At 41.1% G+C, this 22,016-nt stretch overlaps 1 long non-coding RNA gene across 1 annotated transcript in view; it reads left to right on the forward strand.

Moving 5' to 3' along the window:
• The window catches only part of LOC134805504 (uncharacterized), a 407,355-nt gene continuing 385,339 nt past the window's right edge, over positions 1 to 22,016 (forward strand). The window contains exon 1 of the long non-coding RNA XR_010146300.1: positions 1 to 235. This is a non-coding gene — a long non-coding RNA (uncharacterized LOC134805504). The remainder of the gene's footprint in view (positions 236 to 22,016) is intronic.

Here is a 22,016-nt window from a genome sequence, read left to right on the forward strand (position 1 = left end):
TCTGTCTGTCCGTGTATGTCACAGCCACTTTTTTCCGAAACTATAAGAACACTGTTGAAACTTGGTAAGTAGATGTATTCTGTGAACCGCATTAAGATTTTCACACAAAAATAGAAAAAAAAAACAATAAATTTTGGGGGTTCCCCATACTTAGAACTGAAACTCAAAAAAATTTTTTTCATCAAACCTATACGTGTGGGGTATCTATGGATAGGTCTTCAAAAATGATATTGAGGTGTCTAATATATTTTTTTCCAAACTGAATAGTTTGCGCGAGAGACACTTCCAAAGCGGTAAAATGTCCCCCCCCCCCCCCCCCCCCCCCTGTAACTTCTAAAATAAGAGAATGATAAAACCTGATAAAACTAAAAAAAAGTAAGTAGTTTTTTAGGGTTCCGCACCTAAAGGGTAAAACGGGACCCTATTACTAAGACTCCGCTGTCCGTCCGTCCGTCCGTCCGTCTGTCACCAGGCTGTATCTCACGAACCGTAACAACAAATACTAAAAACTGAATAAAATAAAGATTTAAGTGGGGCTCCCATACAACAAACGTGATTATTGACCGAAGTTAAGCAACGTCGGGCCCGGGGACAGTACTTGGATGGGTGACCGTTTTTTTGTTTGCCGTTTTTTGCATTAGGGTACGGAACCCTTCGTGCGCGAGTCCGACTCGCACTTGCCCGGTTTTATTTTAATACGTCATAAATTGTAAACCGCAATTTTATTATGTTAGTTGCTGATGCTACGGAACCCTTCATGGGCGACTCCGACTCGCACTTGGCCGTTTTTTTCTTAACTGGAACACCGCGAGCGCAGGCGATTGTATAAATAAAAAAAAACCCTATAACTAAGAAAAAACATTGAGCGATTGATCGTCTCGAGAAAGTTTTATTTACATTCAGCCTAGACAGTCAAGACTTAAAAATGTATGATTACTTCTAGGTACTTAAACATACAATCAAATACAATTAACCGTTTGAATACAAATGAGGTCGTTATGGAAATATAATGGACCATATAAAAGCCCCTTGGAGCAACATAACCATCGTTTCGTAACCTTTTTAATGGATTCGTTTCGGGCAAAGAGAACATTTTGTTGGGCAGAGACCTCATTTAAGAGATTCCTTTCAGTCCGATTTTGTGCAAATCGGCTATAAATTGGTATTTATTTTGGGTAAAGTACCTCCCTACTAATTTTTGTAGCTAACACAGCCTGCATGCCAAAACATGGACCTACGCTATTCCGATTGTTTGCCGAACGTACCGTTTCATTCATACCAGTAGAAAAGGGATCCGTTACAAATCCTACCCGTATTTCTCCTTATGCCAGCCAGTTTTTAGTTTGTTCGTCAGGTTCTTAGTCTCTCTGTAGCTCCCTACTTTTTGTACCTAATAAAAAACAGTGAAGTACCAGTTGAAGAAAAAGGAAGCCATTTATTAGTAGTTTCTAAAAAATCTTCTCTCCTTGAAAATAATCACTAATTTGCTTAATAATATACTTAATCCAATTAATTTTTTGATAGTTTAACTTCTACTCTGTAACTGGCCTTTGGGAACTCTGTAATGCGGAAACTCGCATTGTCTGATTCAACTGAAGCTTTACCCTGGTAACTACCTCGTTAGGTTACCCATTAGCTGAGTTTTCCGGTCCTCGGACTATTTATGCACGTGTGAACGTGTGCTCGCGCTTACCTCAATGTGAAATTTTTCCTTGTCCATAATGGGCCCTTTTTGATGGTAAGCATAGTACTAAAGATAATAATTTTTTTTATACCCAAGTTTAGTGCAATGACACCATACCTAAGCTCTTAGGTATATAATACCCCATAATTCACATTAGCACTCACTGCAATTCTTAACACGAAAAAACGAAAGGTCAGCCCTTCCTAAATAAACAAGGCCCATGCAGGTCATTAAATCTTTACGGCGGACCTTGGCCCACTTACAACATCTGTAGGCTAATAAAACACTTGAGAAAACTTTGTGGCTGTGGAGATCGTTTTGAATGTATGTCAACGGGTAATATACATTAAGTGGTTTAATGGAAGCCCAGAGTTTTTGCTGAAGGGAAACGTTTTACAACCTTGGGTAAGCTAGCATACATCCCTGCCCTGGATTTCACAGCTCGGAAAAGCAACATATCTACTGTACGAGGGTTGGTCTGAAATTTGTTAGCTGCTCCGGCTCTACTCATGCGATTTGTATAGGTAGATACATATTGAACTTTGTTATGTAATGTAGATTTAAGCGACTTCTAAAAAACAAACATACTTACCTTTTCGGCACCCTAAAAAAGGGAGGGTATATTTTTTATTATTTAAGGATTATTGCACAAATAAAGAAAAAAATATAAATGGCGCACTTAATGCCAAAAGGCATTCTCTACCAGTCAACCATTGGGTCAAACAGAGTCATTTGTATTAAGTATGTTGCTCTTGCATTGTTTTGCTTTTGTAGTGACATGATGACAGGTAAGCTTAGTATTTATTTTTGTTTGTTTCAATGAATACAATTTTTACGTCCATGTTAACTGGCCAGGGAAGATAGATTTTATTAAAATATTGTTTTATGTTCGAAATTCACTAAACTTGGATATCTTTTCGTAACGCCCTTTGTATAGCATTTGTGTTCTCATTTGTAACCCTTTACCAGTATGCGGGTGAGTTTTATTAGAGGTTCTGTTTATGGCATCGGTAATATACATAATACATTACCTCGTTTCAAGGACGAACCCTGCTACATAATTCACAAAACTTTTCCTCTCGGTTATATGAGCACATCGCCAGTATACCTTGCCCTCGAAGCCTGTAGCAACAATTCGAAAAGAAAGATCACAGTACACTGATTTTCAAGGTGATGAACTTGGTAAACGTTAAGGGTAACATTAACAACCATGCCGTGGGATCCTATTTTATAGCGGAAATCATCCCAAAATACCTGAGAGACTATGCGTGGAAGTTAATATTGAAGTTTGTAATGTTTTATCCGCAGACTGAGGCACATTTGTAGGTATCATTGCAATATTATAAGGGCTGTGCTGGTTAAAATAATTTGGATTGGTAGGTACTTACAAATGCACCATGCACTGCACCATACTGGACATGCGATTATGTTCAATAACTTCCTCGTATCTAATTTACTTCCCCTGTGGTATGGCTGCTTAAAATCGTTATCGAATGGAATTAGATATTAAAAAACCGGCCAAGTGCGAGTCGGACTCGCGCTCCAAGGGTTCCATACATTACCCAATTTTTAACAATATATTTTTATATGTGAAACGCGAGTGACTTGCCTTTAAAAAACCCGTAGGAGTCGGATCAAAAACTAAGTAATTAGTCCGACTCACGCTTGACTGCATTTTTATAATAGGTTTTCCTGTCATCTATAGGTAAAGAACTATTTTGTATATTTTTTTCAAAATTTTAGACCCAGTAGTTTCGGTGATAAAGGGGGAAATTGTCATTTTTTGGCTATTTTCTTAAATAAGTTCAAAACTATTTATTATAAAATTAAAAAATATACATGAATATTTGAGATGCTCAAAATGAGCTCTTTTATTTGATATGTAACACTATACATTTTAAAAAACATTATTTTTAATTTTCTCATTTACCCCCCAAAAGTGGCCTCCATGTTTAAAATTCATTTGTTTACGTAACATGTCCGTCTTTGAGTCACGAATTTACATATGTGTACCAAATTTCAACTTAATTGGTCCAGTACTTTGGAGAAAATGGGCTGTGACAGACGGACAGACAGACAGACAGACGCACGAGTGATCCTATAAGGGTTCCGTTTTTTTCCTTTTGAGCTACGGAACCCTAAAAATGATTTAAAAATTAAAAGACGTTACCTTCGCACGGAGTCCGGTACAAGTATGGAGTATTATGAATTATGTAGGTAGCACGTAGCTAGAGACAACGATAGAGCACATCGATTGCGGTCAAGAATAGATCGACCTACTAACTGTTTACAGCTTTAAACTTTACCAGCTGAACCTGTATACTTTCGTACTTAATAAAAACTATACTTATATAGTCTGTATCTTTAGGTATTTAAATAAAAGTAATCAAACAATTTGTACGTTTTCGGGTAGTTATAACATTTATTGGTTAACCGACCAATTACAAAACCACCTGGATCAGTCACTGAACGACCTGACTTTAACCTACATTATTTGATCGTGTAATGTTTTCATCTACCCTCAACTGGATTAATGAGCCATTTGAGGGTAGATTTTGTTTACTTTTATTTAAATACCTAAAGATACAGACTATAGGTAGGATCTAACCTCTTTAAAGACAAAGCTCAAATCATACGGATGATAATCTAGAAGGAGGTTTTTCAACACTGACTTTCCAAACTAAAATCGCGTAACATAAATCTTAATTGATATCCCACAAGCTCCATACAAAATCACTGAGAGCCCAAATTTTCATACAAAAAGTGCCTAAGGAAAAATAGGCCGTGCGTGTCCTTTACAGGAACACCCTATTAGAAAATTCGTATTTATGTGTCAAAAATAATTAAGAAATGGAATTATAAAATAAAGTTCATTTGCTCAGCCAACGACTAGTGTCGTAAATAGCTATGAACCATGTATGTTTTAGTTTAGTCTTTACGTATAAGTTTGCTATTTTCACTTTTGTGTGTGTATATTATGTTAATGAATTGCGTGGAATGTTATGTATCTAGTTATAAGTCTAGGATCCATGTTCCTTTCATACGTGCTAATTAATAATTAATGAGATTGGCAGAAATAAACATAACTGACTCTGCATGATACACTCACTAGTTGAAGAAAGGTACCTAACGGCCGGGTATTTTCCTATATAAACCCGAGCCGTTTGTAGCTTATTCAGAGATATCAGAGACATCAAGAGAGCTTCACTCACACTAGCCTGAACACTCTCCAGTAAATAAATCAAATATATGTGTTTTCATTTCACACAACACATATACCGGTAAATGGAGGTATAGCGGACTTGGAGACAGCACAGCGGCCGGCGCGTTCCAGATTGCCAGTTTCTACGCTTCATCCAACGAACCCCTCATCACTCAAGTTACAGTCTACACTCCACAACTAGACTTCAGCGCTACGTTTTGCATGGTTCCATTTAAAGTTTTATCCTATAACTAACGATTTTATTTTACTGAATAGAAGCTCCGTAGTACTTTTTGTTAGTACTTAGCATATGTGACACATCCCTTTGTCAATTCACGAGGCTGCAAATTTAATGTGCTAAATCAAATAAGATAGCGGGTCGTCAACCTCCAGCACTTGGCTTGCTAAGAGGCTTGTCATTAGGAACTTAGCTGCTGAAAGTGGGAACACTGGATACATTATACCTACTTTGCGTACCTTTTATTAGAACGGTGTCTGCAAAATAAAGTTATACCACAGATTAATAAATAGTTACTACGTAACAGATACTTCATTCCCAAACAAAAGCAAAAATACCTACGCTATAATAGCCTACAAAACCTTAATAATAATACCTGCTGCTCAGGACAAGAAGAAATGTACCATAAGTACGCGCACAAAGAGTCGAGATTGTGTTGCCCGCCGTGCGAGTCACGTGCCAACGCGTCCTCGTAAGAATGCGCTAGGGTTGTAGCTACCCTACCTATGATGATTATTGTAATAAAACGAATGTTGCGAATCAAATATGTTTTAGTTTTAATATAATGATTTATAATTATTTCCCTTCTCGGAATTCTCTGTTATTAAAATTTTATAAGTAGTTGAAAATATCCTAAATTGCGTAAATAATTTTAATAAATATTCAGGAGCAAAGCAACGGTTTTTAAAAGTTGTAATACGGTGCTACCAGCCGATTAATTATTACGTCGTCAAAATTATTTAAAAATACTTTTTCTAACCCTTCAATATAATTATTAAACGTTTCAGGTGGGACCTTTAGCCCGCCATAAAAAGATGAATCTTTATTATAGGCTTTTTCCGTTGTTTTTTTGACTTTTTCACCCATCTACTGCACAATAATTACGTGGTTTCGGCATTTCGAAGCATAAGCGCGGGAAACGCGCGGTGCAATGCGGTGCGAGCGCTGAGGCGGGCGTTCGGCGGCCCTCTGTCGGTTGTATCGTCGACGATACGCCGAGCCGTAGGCATATAGCGCGTGGCCTTGAGCGTGTGACGGAGGCCTGGTTATACCGCAAAATTAATAAAGGCTGCCAAGTACTGGAGTGTTTTGTGTTTTGTCACTGTAAAATCATATTTGATTAAATATAGCAAACAATGTGTGTAACTGTAAATTGAGAATTAAATTTATGCATAATACACAATAAAGATAATAGTTATATAGCATCTACCTGCTAAATCACATCACGCACAAAATTGTATTGGAGAATTTTATTTATATGAGCCTAGAGTGTCCCACTGCTGGGCAAAGGCCTCCCTCCTCCCTTTCCATGTATCCCGTTCATGACCCGTCTCCCACCAGTTCCTGTCAAAGGCGTTGGAGAATTAACACGAATAATTACTGTTTTAACAGTAATTAGTTTACTAGGTAGTCAACGACGGTTTTAAAAATAAAAAGTACATACATACATATATTTACCATCTATTTGCATTTTTTATTAATGTATAGGTACCTTACTCTGCATTAATATTCTATTGAGTAAAAACTTATTAGAACACGAACGTGTTGTTGATTTTATATTGATTCCATTCGGACTTAATTAAAATGAACCGAACTAAATACATACATAGTAACAAATCAGAACCAATTGCTCGATATTAATACAAAACCAAGTAAATAAAGAAATTCAACACATCTGGCAGCCGGCCGTAACGTAGCACAGTTCATTAGAGCAAGGTTGCGAGTTCAAATCCCGTGTGCGACCGAATTTCTCTTCTGTGACCTTTCTGTATTTCTGTAATAGATGAGGGTGCATAAATTCGCTGTTCACGTTAGACACGCCTGTGCAAGACTGAATGATTTAGATTATATAACAACGCTTGGAATACCTTACATCGTATTTGTTTTAAAAAAATGCTTTCGAAACTTCATACTTCATGAATGACCATGCTCTAATTTTGTTACATTGACAAAATTTATTTGTTGTACAAGGGGGTGAAGTTGTTGTCTAACTCCTCGTGCTAATAAATATTGATATTCAAGCAAGCGAAAGACTTCAAAATTGAACCACGAGCGTAGCGAGTGTCGAAAAGTGAGGGTTAAACAAACTTTGCTACCGAGTGAAATACAAAAATGTTCACCACAACAACGCGAGACGCGAGGTAAATATGTACTAACTGTAAAATATTACAAAACAATCGAAATGGAAACTATTTTATATTTAATTTTATGAGAATGAAATTTTATTTGGTAAAAACAAAGAAAGAAATAAACAAACATAATAAAACTTAAAAATCTAAAGATAAAAAATTTGGCCCAGATCGCCGTCAACGGGCAAGGTGCCCAGAAGGCTGGCTGTATTTCCCCGCTGTATGGCGATACTAATACGCTGGGCGAAATAGTGGCCAGCTCTCTGGTCACCAGAAGCCTCTATTAGGCGCGCCGACAAGTCTTTGTACAGTCGACGCGCACTTGGCCCCCACGGCCCCAATGTTTCGACACCAAACGCCGCAAATATGTAGCTGCTTCCCAGAGCGGCATATTTGCGGCGCTTGAGGCTCTCGGCTGAGGAAGCCGCAGCGCCAGCAGAATCTTTGGTGCTTGGAACATGGGACGGTGCCAGGGTATCAACGCAAGTAGCGTCCCAAACTAGCGGCCGACCCATGCTCCAAGGCACCAGTGTCAATCCGTCGGGCCTCTTGCCATCATCCCTGGCCAGACCGCTGGGCTCGAGGACTGCAGGTACTTTGGCACTAACAAGAGCCCGACGGATGACATCATTTATACTGGCATATGGCGGGGGATCCTGCCAGCGCTTCGAACACATGAGAGGCCATGGTGGCCAAGAATGTCCACCGTGGTGCCACATTGACAGCGATGAGGCTGATTGGTTGATGCCCCTACACGTAAGCTAGCTGCTAGGCGGAAGGTAGTGTTGTCTAGAAAAGTCCCAATGTTTGGAGAGGGTAGCGCCTGCAGCCACAGCCCTGACTCCCACTCTGCAGTCGCAAGGAGACGAGCTCGGTCTGTCGAACTAGGTGACGTATCTAAAAGGTTTTTCCGTACTAGTTGACAGATCGGCTCGTCCCACTGCCTCTGCGAGCAGGGATTTTCAGGCAGGTCTGTGTTGGGACAGGTTATAGACCAGACGTTCTTGGCCTCGGAGCAGTGTGCGGCCTCCATAGATCCAATAGAAGGATCTAGTATTTTCCCTATAAGGCTTTGAGCACCATGCACCGAGGACAAGAACGCAGGTAAAGATACACAAGAAATTTTGCGGATGCCCAGGCCGCCAAACCTAATGGGCAGGCTAGCCTGGGTCCAAGACCTTTCGTCAAAAGAGATATTAAAGATGGATGTGAGTGTTTCAACTACTAATGTGTCTAATTTTGAGACCAAATTGGGGTGTTTCCAAAGATGGGTTCCGCGAAGAATATACGTGAATTTTGGAACGAAAAGACAATGCTTAACGATCGAATAGGCTGAATGTAGATTAATTTTGGCCAGGCGGTGTGATGTCGCTGTAAAATTTTGAATTTTTGAGTCAACGAAATTTTCAAAGGATTGGTCTAAGACGGGACAGCCAAGGAGGTGAAGCGATTCTTTGTTTATAATTTTGATACCAGGGGCGAGTTGTCTAAAAAGGTTGATTGTATTTTCCTTGTCCGGACAGGAATCTGTAATAAAAAGTTCGCACTTAGAAAAATTTAGCGAGAGGCCAATTTCTTTCAGGTCTATGTTGATTTTTTTTAAATCTTCGAGGACGGAAATCGCTTCGCCGCCGAGGGTCCCGTCATCTAAATACCATATGTTCAATTTTGAATTTAGTCTCTTAATAATGGGATGTATAGCGAGGCTAAAAATTGCCGGGCCGAGCGGGTCGCCTTGTTGACAGCCTACAGAAGATGCTAGAACGTTAGTTTTATATAATAATTTTGAAGGCGAACTATAGCATTGCCAAAGGAATTTATATATCAAAGGAATTTGGTCTTTTATTTGGGTCAACAAGGCGCCCCGGTCTACGGAATTGAAGGCATTGCAAACATCCACCTTCAGCAGGACCTCTCCTGCATTATGCTCAAGAAATGTTCGCACAGCATGCACGGCGGCTTCACATCCACTTTTTGAGCCAAACCCCAGTTGGATAGGCTGAAGTTCTGGGGTGAGCTTGGAAAGGATGGAGCGGCAGGCAATTTTGGCGGCAAGACGTCGGAGCGTGGCGCCAACTGCAATGGGACGGATGCCCCCATATTTTTTTGTTAAAGCACAAAGGTTGGCTCCATACAGGACGTCCCTGATGCCGTCTGGGACCTGACCGGCCAGCATGATATTCACAAGACCCGTCAGGTCTTTTAAGAGAATTTCGCCAGTTTCACCACAACCGCTGCACAGGAGATCCTTCAGGTGCTGAGGCGTCAGGCCATCCAGACCTCCCGCAGAGCCATTGGGGAAAGACATTACGGCTCCAAGGACATCCTGTGTGGTAGCAATAAGGTTTGGATCACCAGGTAGTGGGGGATCAGGCAGGCAAAGGTTTGTAGCTGGAGATGGATGCTTGCTGTGTAGAGCTGTGAGGGTGTCAGAGTTAGATGGGGCTACTGCATCGTCAGAAAACAGCAAGCGGGCGGCACCCTTTATGTCGCCATCAGACACTTTAGTCTCTACTTTTTTAAATAAATTGTTGTTGGAGTTCCTAAAATTGTGAGAAGTGAGCTGAAATGAAATATCGCTGCAGCAGTTGTCTTTTACTATTTTCGTGAGTGATTTTGAATGTTTATCAGAACTTATATGGAGGACTTTAAAAGTGAATGAAAGTAAGTGCTCCCAATTGCACGTGGAGTTATCTGATAGGATTGTTTTGATTGAATGGCTCAAGGATTTGGCAACTGATACTCGGGCACCGCGTGGTATCCGTTTTAATACCGGGCGCGAATTTTTTAAATCACTGAGGAATTTGTGAAATGGTTCGTCCGATCTGGTGTGGTCTGGTAACTGTGAAGGCGCTGAAACGTTAGGCTGGGACAGTACGATAGATGAGGGTTGAGTATGGCTTTGTCGGTGTTTTTTGGTGATATGTATGTTAAGGCCTCTGGGGCCTTTATAATAACTTGGTTCGGGACATTCCGGGCAACGAAGGAGATTTTCTGGCAATGCAGTAGTCCGTGTAGGGCAGGAAAGGCTTGCGAGGGGCATCTACAATACGTCAAGAAAAAATACAGTACTTAAATTAAACTTAAAATAAAAGACAGAAATAGTAAAACTAAAGACTTAAGTAAATAGGTAAAGTAAATAAAAACTAAATTATGTATATTTCTTCAGCCGGGGGAGGTTCAAACTCTGCTAGGGTGTGCTGTGAGATGTAATTCCTGTGCGTGGAAACGGGTAGAGCCTCTGCGGCTCTGCTTTCCAGGCAGTAATGGCAGCTTAAGCCCTTCAGCTACGAATTCATAAGGCCTCTGAATAGTTGATCAATAAAATCTGGTGTATTCACGAACTAAATAAACAAAATTGTGCACAAGGCGGTGTGGTGCTGTCACTCGAATTTTATATCATGTTATTATTTTTCTTGTGATATCCGCAAAACATTGGTATATGTTACCGGAGCCGAAATTAACACTTTTCAATCCTTTAGAGGAGCTTAAAATATGGTTAATATCAAAAAAAGAGATAAAACGGATTTATTTTTGCAGAGAATAAACAACCGTGACAGTTGACGTTGACGTTGACTTTTTAAATTAAAATTTTATGAGTCAGCAACTACAATTAAAGTAAAGTCATAACAAAAAAACAGCAATAATATTATTATTGCTGTTTAAACAATAATGCGATTAATAGACAGTTTAATTAAATACTTACTCACTAATAATAATGAGGGTAATAAAACCCTTTAGATCAAATAATATAAAAGAAACCCAATAAAAGCGTACCTATAATAATAAAATGTAATTTTCCTGAGCAAAGAATTTATTGTTCGGCACTAAGACATGCCATGGGGAGGCACCAGCACACAGACAATGTATTTTTACGATAGCAAATGTTTGCGATGTAACTCATTGCCTTTGTTCTGGTAAACACGAAGAAATATATGTCACATTTTACTGTATTTTAGACAGTGTGGGATTGCTAATTAATTCACTTACATTAGAAGTTTATTCTAGTAAGTCTTCAATTTGGAAGGTTAATGCCCTAGCAAACTCTTTTTATTTTTAACAATCTGGGCCACGTTGTTTACCTTTATTAATAGAATACAGATGAATTATTTGCCTAACCTTTTTTAATATGTTGTCCTCTTTGATGTGATACATAATAAGTGTATTAGAATTTTTAAGAAGAAGCAATTAATGATGTGTAAATTTTTATAAAAAAAGTACATTTTTTTTATCATTTTTCTTAGTTACAAAAATACCCAAGTGTATAGAGTAATTCGCCAGTAACTGGCCACCTGTTAGTAACTGGCCACCCTAAACTAAAAATGAATTATATTCAATTCACCTATAAACAAAATTAATTTTAGTATAAGGAGTTAATGAAGGCTGGCCAGTTACCTTATAACCTTAAACCTTATATTAAAATTAATTCTGTTTATAGGTAAATAAATTCCTTTTTAGTTTAGGGTGGCCAGGTTATTGGCCGGTGGGTCGTTAATGGCGAATTACCCTACTTAAGGACGAATACAAAGTGATAGTTACCCTTAATTCGAGCTTAAATATACCGTTCCTGAGTTTCCTGACTGCCACACGCACGCTACACGAACAAAGGTGGCATTCCACAAACGGGGTACGTAATGCAAATGTACGTGTGTGTACTGTAATTAATATATCTTAAGAATGATTGTTACTAGTATTTTTTTAAATAACATAGATAGGGCCCGATTCGGATTTCGAAATAGACATCTATTAGATATCTTTTAGACTTCACCAAGATACGATAACGATATATTTAAGATCTAACCTGTCAAATTTGACATTTGCGCGATTCTGGAGATACTCTTGAACGATTTCCACAGGATATGACTTAGATATCCAATTCACATCTAATAGATATCCTACTCTATCTAACGTAAAAGTGACATTGGTTGCCCGAATTGCGCTGCAAAAGAGAACTAGTTGGTATCTAAACTATCATGTATCTAGAATGGATCTAGTACGTGTCGTCTCTTGTGAATATCTTGAAGTTCGAATACGGCAGTAGGTCACATAGTTTTTAGTATTTCAGCAAAGAAGTTGGTCTATTGGCTGTGTAACGTCTGGCGGCGATTATTTAGTTATTTGCCAGTTACACATTTCAGATACTTAGTACAGATGCATAATTGTTTTCCTTCGTATTTTCTCGGTAACGTTCGTATTTGTCATGCTACTTCAATCCACCTCATTACATTTTGTACCGAGTCTGACTGAAATCGCAAGCCACGTTCGTACGTTTCCGTGAAAATGCTAAGGAAAATAATTATGCACTACATCTGTACTGATTACATAAGTAGCTTTCATAAGAAAATGTGTGTCCACGATAGTTCACAGTAATGTCACGCGAAACGCGTTGCTATAGTTTCCAACCAGACATAGTCAGTAAAAGTAATCTTAAATATACCAGCGGTTGCAAAAGCAAAGTGCAAAAGTCTCCTTAAGATGTGCGATATCGTATAGCCTTGAAACTGGACCGAAGTTGTTATCAGAAATATTCATTCCTTTCATTACCCAGCGGGTTTTCGAAGGCCGAGAAAGGCCGAGGAAGGCCGTTTGCATTGTTAGAAGATTCCGCATCCGCCCAAATCTGTGAAGCATATATATTTGTATAGACAGATTCTAATAGCCGTCTAGCATAATGCTCCGTTATGTTATATCTTGCTGTAGTAGCATTTGCTTTGTGTACGTTAAAAGGAGTATAAAAAATACATTTTAAAATAAGTTACCTACACACACATATACATTCTATAATACATAATTGTATATACCTTTCTATGATTTATGATTAATTAGAAAGAAAGAAAGAAAGAAAGAAATACTTTATTTGGTGTAAAACATAAAACTTAACCTATAATACATCTTATTCTAATATATTCTAACACCAAAATGGATGCCACTCAGCATATGCCGCTGACTAAGATACTTCGTCATGGCGCTGGTTTTCAGGGCAACCAGGAAAAACACAAAAAAAATAAAATTAAAACAATAAAACAGAATAAAACCAAGCTAACATGTGGGAAAGTGAGTTTAAACTATTAATAGACAAAAACAGTACCTATATAAGTAATTGTGCTTAATTAAAGGATAATCCCTTCCATCCCTTTTCTACTATTATCCCATGCGAAATAGTATTGTATACAATCGTGATATAATAGAGAGCTTTTCAGTCGAGTACCGTGTTAAGGCAATGAAGCTTGCTGAGTTGCCTAAGTGAGGTACGAGATTGAAAAGCTTGATTATATCACTATTGTATACAATACTTTTTCTACGAGTCAACAAAAAATAATACTTTAAACTAGTAGAATCATACAAACAAACCAAACCAAAAGTATATAGCTAAGATACGCGAGCAGCCGCGATACCTTCATACTGGTACGCGGCCCGGCGGGCTGGTCAACGACACCTTCTCGTAACTCATGAGGCCCTGGTACTAGCTCCGCGCTAAATTCAATTTTTAGACAGTTGTTTTTTCGATTTTGGCCACCGTAGCCTATGGAGACTAACAAGCAACGCTAAGTGGTTTTCGTAGTCTATGGATGGTTGCTATATTAAGGGTGTCACATGCACGTTTCTGACTTATGAAGCAATTGTTTCTACTATACAACCTAAAATAAATAATTAATTTGAGCTATGGTTTTGTTTCGTTCTTTTGATCGCGGCGAGCTGTGATTGGTCAATTTCATTATAGTTGACTCGTATCGAAATGAATATTATAGTTGAAGTTGGGAGCCCATACATTAAAAATACCCAATTGCAGTTTGGTATAAGAAATCTTAATTCAAGAATTACAGTCGACGAGTAGAAAAATATAATTTATAAAGGCCTCGACTAACTTCGTCTAAGTAGAATGATGATTAAGATCTGAACAGTGAACAACTATCCTATGTCCTTCCCCGGGCCTAAAACTATCTTCATTCCAAATTTCATCGAATAAATCGGTTCAGCGGTTTAAGCGCGAAGAGAGTCAGAGAGACAGATAGAGTTACTTTCGCATTTAATAATGTATTAAGTAGGATATTAGTACCAAAGTATACACATACAGGAGCAAATACCTATGAACTCCGTGCACACTGAAAGAGGCACTTAGCAACCTGAAAACATTGCTAGGCTTCATGGAGGAGCTGGGGTGGTTAGAGTAGCGTAGCGCTTGTCGATTTTCGGAAAAAGTCCAGAAGCACTAACTATCTAATGAAGTACCTAGGAAATTAGTAGGGATTAACAACTATAAAATACAAGCTTCGAAATATCGGAAAGTTTCGAAACTATTGGACCGTGATTGGTAGCTAATTAATATCGTCTGTTGAAAATAACAGACTTTTTGTATTGACATGATCATCTAAATTATATTTCTTTATTATCAGCAGCGGCTCATTAAAACCTGAATTTAAATAATTTTCATGATTTCTTTATTTTATTTTCTTATCTTAAGTTACATTGCATTTAGGCGTAGGTGTTTTTTTTATAACAAGTGAAAAGACCGTACTTACTACGTTCTAAGTTGGGAATTCAAAATATACTTGTATCAGCCAAACAACCAGAGTTCGTTGCACTCTCGTATATTAGGGTGTCACAGATTTTATTGCTGCCGAGTGCCGACTAACTGGGCGTTAATGGCCCGTGAGGCGTATTCTGATTGTAATAGCAGGTCATGAATTTGATCTAAATTTGTTATGATATCATCTGTCAATATCATCTGTCAAAGTGACATTTCTGATTGAACAAAAAAGCATCTTTGGCACTGAGTGATCATATACATCACAAATCCAAATCAAAATCATGACCTATCATTACAATAGGACTACGCCTCCTGGCTAATGTCCCTTCAGTGGTTTATGTTGATTTCCGACTTATCGCTCTTATGCCACCATGTTCCGTAATCACTTTCCTTATCTTTTAATGGATGAACACTTACATAGATCAGACTTTAAGGCGGCACTAGGGGCCAGACTTTAAAAATGTATGCCATATATAATAGATAATGAAATGGTTTAAGCTTTTAGGCAAAAAAAAGTGTAAAATCAGAGTTGAATTAGCGTTTTTTTGGCTGTCGAGGAAAATGTATTAAAAATCGTGTCTTAGTCTAAAAATGTGTCCCGCCCTCTAATTTAGAACCGATCGTAGGTACAAAAATAGCTTAAGAAATACTTTCCACGAAAATTCTTTTGAACATCGGTTGAGTCATTAATGAGTTTTTTCCAAAAAAACTCTTATTAAAAGGACCTAAGTACCGTGAAGTACGTACGAATAAAGGTACCGAATCCTCTTTTATGCGTGGCCCGACACCCATATGGCTGGTATTTTGGCCGGTAAGTATAAGGTATATACTAATTTGCGTTTCAAAACCCAAGGCACGAGTTTTACAGCAACTGCGTGTGTGTTTTGTGACTTATATTTAACTTTATTTAATTAGAAAAACAAAACTCGATCTGGTACCTACCTAAACGAGCAATGTTTACCAGAGTTTAGTTTTCTTTTTATTATAATAAGTACTATGTGTTTAATTTCTCAGATCAATGATAGCTCGGGTGACCGGGGGGCTGGCAGCTACCTCGGCCAGAGGATAAGCCTGGTCACCCAAAAAGGTAACGCTGCCAGCCTTCTGGGCACCATAACGCATGAAGGTGACCTAGGGAGCATTTTTTATTTATAAGATTAATTACTTTTAGATTTGTTATAGTTTAGTTTTATGATAGCTTACATACAACATGTTAGATAGTTACGAGTGTTGTACCCGTTTACAAATGTGTACAAAATAAATACTTTTTATGGGGCTAATACCTTATGGTAACTACCTAATAAATGGTAACTAATTAATAATTATCATACATCGGGGTTTTCGGGTCGGGTATGATTTCGTGTATTTATAACTTTCTTTATTGTAAAATAATTACCAAACTATGAATTAAACGTAGGTAGTACGTAGTACGTAGGTCCAAATGTACTTAGAAATGTTAAATTAGTATCGTTTTTTACAGTTTTTTACCTGTTATTTGGCTAGTGTAAAACATTCCCGACCCGAAAACCCCGATGTATGCTAATTATGTACATATTCAAATACCAACATGATTAATGTACACAGTTAATCTAGTAACTTGAATATACTTATGTACGTATTTATAGTCTTAATTTTATCAGGACTAACCGCATGTTATTTCGACTGTTACACTGCATTTGGTGGCTTCTACTTTGAAACTAACCCTCTCTAATTGTTTTACATTAAACTCGAAATTAAACCAAATTCTCGGGAGATTACGGAGAGGGGTTGTACTAATTTATTTTCTTAGAATCAAGGTCAAGGTTACTGTGATCCTGTGACCCTAATCTCATTGAAAGGTTTTGACAGACCCTTTTGTACATCTTTTATTCAACGGGGTATTTTAATTGCAGGTCGGCAAAAGGCTGGTGATGGCTTTGGCGTGAATTCGTTTGAATTTATATTTTTATCCACAAAGCCAAACTAAACTTGATGATGATAAAAGAAAATGTGATGTTTAGTCCGCTAAATATCTTGACATACACTGTAGAAAAAGGACTGATAGGTTTCATCATCATACAATCATGGATTTAAATGTCACACACGAGGAACATGTGGCAAAAATGGCCTGTTATCAGTATATTGGCATTGTGTTGCAATCTGGGAAAAGAGTTGTAAGGATTCTCGTGGATCCTATCATCAGAACTGGATTTTGACAAAAATGGGACCAATCTGGAACTATGCGCTCTTAAACAAAAAAAATATTTTATAAACCAGTTCATAAATGACGGAGTTTTGAGGTCACAAATATACAACAACAAAAAACGTTCGAACCGATAACCTCCTTCTTTCCTGTTTGTCGGTAAAAAAAGTCAGCCCATCAATGTCTCAGCAATTATAAAAAGCTATTACATATACATATGCAGAATACCTAAATTAAATCAATGAGTAAGAACCGTAGGTACCTACTAGAGACTCTTTAATTTACTTCATTTATTTATTTATTTTAAGCTTTTATTGCACATAAAAAAGGTAAAAATGGCGAAATTAATAAGTACCTCATGGCATTCTCAGTCAACCATAGGGCCAAACAGAAAAATCTCAAGGTGGGTGCCACTGCTTCATTGTACTAAATATGAATTTTTTTCTACGTTGTCAATCATATACGAGTATACCCAGTTACCGGTAGTTGGGAAAAAAACTTTTGAACTTCTTGTAATGTTTGTAGTTCGTAAAGGCGGGGGTCCTCTGCCAGTTAAAAATCAATCGCTTTTTTATTTTTTAAACTAATATAATTTGCTAATTATCTGAATAGGTATGCTTAGGTGCGATTTGATTAACAAAATGCTCGGAAATATGGTAATAGATGGTCTAAATCTTGACTAGAAATTAGTGCTTAGGCCTTAGTTGAACACCTGGACAAGAGTCCAACTACGGTTTTATTACACTTTTACTTTCCACTCACTGATTTTTAGTGGAAAGGCACTCAGGCCAACAAGTTCTTAAGGTAATATACATATTACGAAAATATTCAATACATGAAACTTAGAATATTACGAAGCTAGCTGAAGTTGAGAAACAACAAGAACAATTTTAACAAGGGCTCCTCATAAAACCACGCACTATTAATAAGCAATACTTGCAAACTAGTTTACTTGAAAATTAAACAATTTAAAGGACATTTAAACACAAGTGTAAACTTTGTAGCTAACCGTACATTCTCAGAAGTCTTGTTAAAGCAATGCTGATAAACGTGTACTAGAAGACTTTGAAAAATTCAATCCTTAAGGGGGTTAAAACGGACATGAAAATTAAATGTGGTACAAGTTTTATTTTGAAACTTGACTGTCGTGGAAGGTCGTGAAAGGAAATATTAGAAAAGTAATTTTCAGCATTTTTGGAAATTCAACCCCTAAGATGGTAAAAAAGTGACTGAAATTTTGTATTATTCCACCAATAATTTTGTATTGTTCGGAGGTATTGCATGGGATCGAACAATTTTTGAGTGAGACTTGAAACTTTGTAAAAAGGCTCGTTATTAGAACACAAGAAAAGTAAAAAGTATGTTTATGAAAATGCATCCTCAAAGGGAGTTAAAAAGGGATTGGAAGTTTGTATCAGGTACTCTTCACTCACTTTGAAACTTCTTAGAAAAGCCATAAAATTAGAATACCAACAACCTACAAGAAAAATAATTTCAGCATTTTTGAAATTTCTCGTTTTTTAATCCCAAAAAAGGTATGAAAAGGTTTACGGCGCGATTCTGGAAATGAATTAGACATTCACTAGATATGAAATAGTAAAGATATGCGACGTTCCACGGCAAAAGGTACCTTATGGCGGTTGGCGCTTACGCTATTATTTACGCCGCTCCAATATTATTGCGGGGTGTAGGGGGGGGGGGGGGGGGTAGGTACGTAGTTCAGGTGTGCGACGCTGGGCTTACAACGCCTACTCCCTCAAGTCTATCATACACGTCCCCGTCGGCCATGGCTCTGCCGCCGCAGGCCATGGCCGAACCCATCCCACTCATGGGGTGGGTCGTACACCCTGGTAATGCTGGTGGTCGGTCGGGCGTCGCACATTCCATCTGCTCCGGACCACCAGTAGCTAAGTATGAAGGCGAAGTCGTAACCCGTGAGGACCTGAAAACCCGAACGGAGTACGACAAACTCTGGAGAGTCCTGTAAGGCATGGCTAGCAATATGATTTCGATCAAATTGCTAGCTATGCTATACGGACCTCCGTCATAACCCGTGAGGACCTGAAAACCCAAGCGGGTTATGACACACTCTGGAGAGCCCGAATGGCATGGCTAGCAATATGATTTCGATCAGATTGCTAGCTATGTTATACGGACCTCCCGGTTCCGCTTAAGGTGTAGGTGACTTAAGCGGACTACACTCACCTGCCTGCGTAAGTCCTGCGCAGTAGAGCGCCGTAAGCGGGGATGCAGGAGTCCTGGGGGCCGAGGCCTGCAGGGGGTCGGGGTTAGTTATCCCCTGTGGGCCAATATGCCCTTTTTGGTCCGAATTTCCGGCGAAACGGTGGCCCTGCAACTAGCCACTGCAGGGTATTGGACACGCGTCCCGTACGGTCGAGGTGGTACGGTCCGCAGGCGAGGTGTGGGGAGGGGCGTCCTCTGGGAGGATGCCAGGGACTCGGCCATGCTGACGGGGCAAGGGCGCGTGGAACCACTGGGAGAGATAGGATCGTCTCTCTCAGCCACGTGTCTGCAGCTCCCGATGTCGCGCATGAGTCTCACCTCTACACACCTATACCTCTTGGGTATTCCTGGTGTCCAAAGTGACATCCCCAAAGGTGCGGGCTCCATGGAGGGTGGGAAGCTCGAGAGGTGAATTTTATACATTTCAAAAAATGGAAACTACAAGATCCCAAACCCCGCGGGTGCCGGAAGGGAAACCGGAAGGCGCCCCAACACCGGAGGGAAACGGCGCAGCTTCGGCTGTACCCGGAACCTCCACCCAACACAACACTACACGAGGAGACGGAGCTGTCCCGATAGTTCCTCCCTCCTCATCACGTGCTTACAGGGATGCAAAAACAACCCTGCCAAGCACCACTACACACGGCGCTGTCCCGACAGCACCGATACGTTACACACACACACACACAACACACCCCGTGTTGGCGCTGTCTCGACAGCACCGCCTCGCAAGGGGCAGCCCGCAGCAGGGATTAGAGCCGCCGGGAAACCAAAGGCACGCAAACCTGCTACGTGGACGCCTAAACCAGTAGGTTCGGTACCACAGCGTACCCAAGCCCTACTGCCAACACCGGGGACATCCACGGGCGCTGTTCCGACAGGAGGGAAACCCCCTGCCACGGAGCAGACCCCAGCGCTGGACCCCATCTCTGCTCAGCTGGAGGCGGGTTGGACCGTCCAGGTGTCCAGAAAGGCGCGGAAGTGGAAGCCCGACCGACGGGTGGAAACTCCAGTGCCCCCGCCTCCCCCTGTTACAGCTGCGGCTAAGCCGCACAAGCTTAACAGGAAGCAGAGACGGAAGCGAAGGGAGAGGCAAGCCGCTCTCAACAACACCGCCCCGGCGCCTCAACAAGGCGCCCCTGGGAAGGGCCAGGCGCAGGCAGCAGCTGGTCTACCAGCAGCGAACCGTGCCCCTCCCCAGGAAAAGAGGGTGAAGGCCAGGACCAAGGGGGAGAGCAGCCAGGGTGCCCGGTCTTCTGCCAAAAGGGCTCGTCTGGACGAGACTATATCTCCCAGAGGCGAGCCTAAGAGGCAGAGGACTGGACCGCCTGGAGAAACCCCCCATGCCGACTACGCAGAGGCGGCAAAGGCTGACCTGCTGGTGGCAGTGACCACTGCCACCTCGGGACACCTGACCTCGCAGCAGTCGGATGAGGTCCAGAGGCAGCTGCTAGCCCTGCTCTCGCAGGAAGCCAGGCAGCCCACCGCAAGCCTTCCCGCAGGCCCACTCTTCAGGGGCAGGCCCGTATGGGCGAATGGCTCCCTAAGATTGTGGTGCGAGGACCAGGCCACTCTAGCATGGCTCAAGCGCAGCGTGGCTACCATCACCCTCGATGAGGGGGAGAAGGTGGTGGTCAAGCGCCAGAGCGAGGTACCCAAAAGAGTACGCTGCGGAATCCTGTTCCCGGGCGTCTGGGAGGACTTCGGCGAGGTTGGCCGAGCCCTCCGCTATCAGAACCCGTGGGCGGAAATAGACCGCTGGCTGCTCAACCGGCGAGAGGTGCAGGGAGCGGAGACGTTCGCTGTCGTCAGTGTGCCGGAAACAGTCGTGCAGCCCCTGGTAAACCGCGGACGCCGGCTCGGCTTCATGCTGGGTTCGGTATACGTTAAGTTTGAGGGGTCACGGGGAAAATTCAGGGAGCAACCGCTCCCTACCAGCACTGCCGCCACTGATAGCGCAGCCAATGCACCAGCCGAGCCCATGGACACTTGCGCGGCGACGCAGGCACCTGTAGACGAGGTCCAGGAGCCTGAATCGCGAGCCCCAGCGCAGTCCCCTCTCGTCCCCGAGAAGGACGAAGAAGAACTTCTTCGTGACTCCTCGGAGAGTGAGGGGGAATGCGCGCAGGAGCTGGGTAAGTTGGCCATCGGCAAGGGGGAGGAGGAGCCGATGTCGGCGAAGGAGGGCGATCCTTGTGGAGGAACCCCCTTCGCCCAGTGGTAGATTCCTCCAAGCCAACCTCCACCACAGCGAAACCGCAACGGCTCAGATCCGGAAGTGGTTGGAGGTCAACACAACAGCCATAATTCTGATCCAGGAGCCGTGGGTCAGAAGGGGCTCTGTCTGCGGTCTCCGTAACTTAGGAGGTAAGCTAACAGTCTACTCGGGTCCGGATAACCCCCGGGCCTGCATATACACAACTAAAGATATACATGTGCAACCTCTAACGAGCTTCTGTTCTAGAGACGTGTGCGCCATAAGGCTACACGGAGCGCAAGACACCAGCCTGCAGGAGATGGTCGTAGCCTCTGTGTACATGCCGGAGGCGGACGACCCACCACCGCACGACATGACAAGGCTGGTCAACTACTGCGAAGAGGCGGGGCTCGAACTCGTCGTGGCAACCGACTCAAACGCACACCACCCCCTATGGGGCATGGAAACAGGTAACGAGAGAGGTAAGAAGCTCGTCGAGTACCTATTTACTACAAACCTCAACCTCCTTAACACAGGTTTGAAACCGACATTTATAAACAGGCGCAGCAGGACAATCATTGACCTGACCCTAGCATCTGAAGAAGCATCGAA

Source organism: Cydia splendana, chromosome 2, assembly GCF_910591565.1.
Source record: "Cydia splendana chromosome 2, ilCydSple1.2, whole genome shotgun sequence".
Taxonomy (NCBI): Eukaryota; Metazoa; Arthropoda; class Insecta; order Lepidoptera; family Tortricidae; genus Cydia; species Cydia splendana.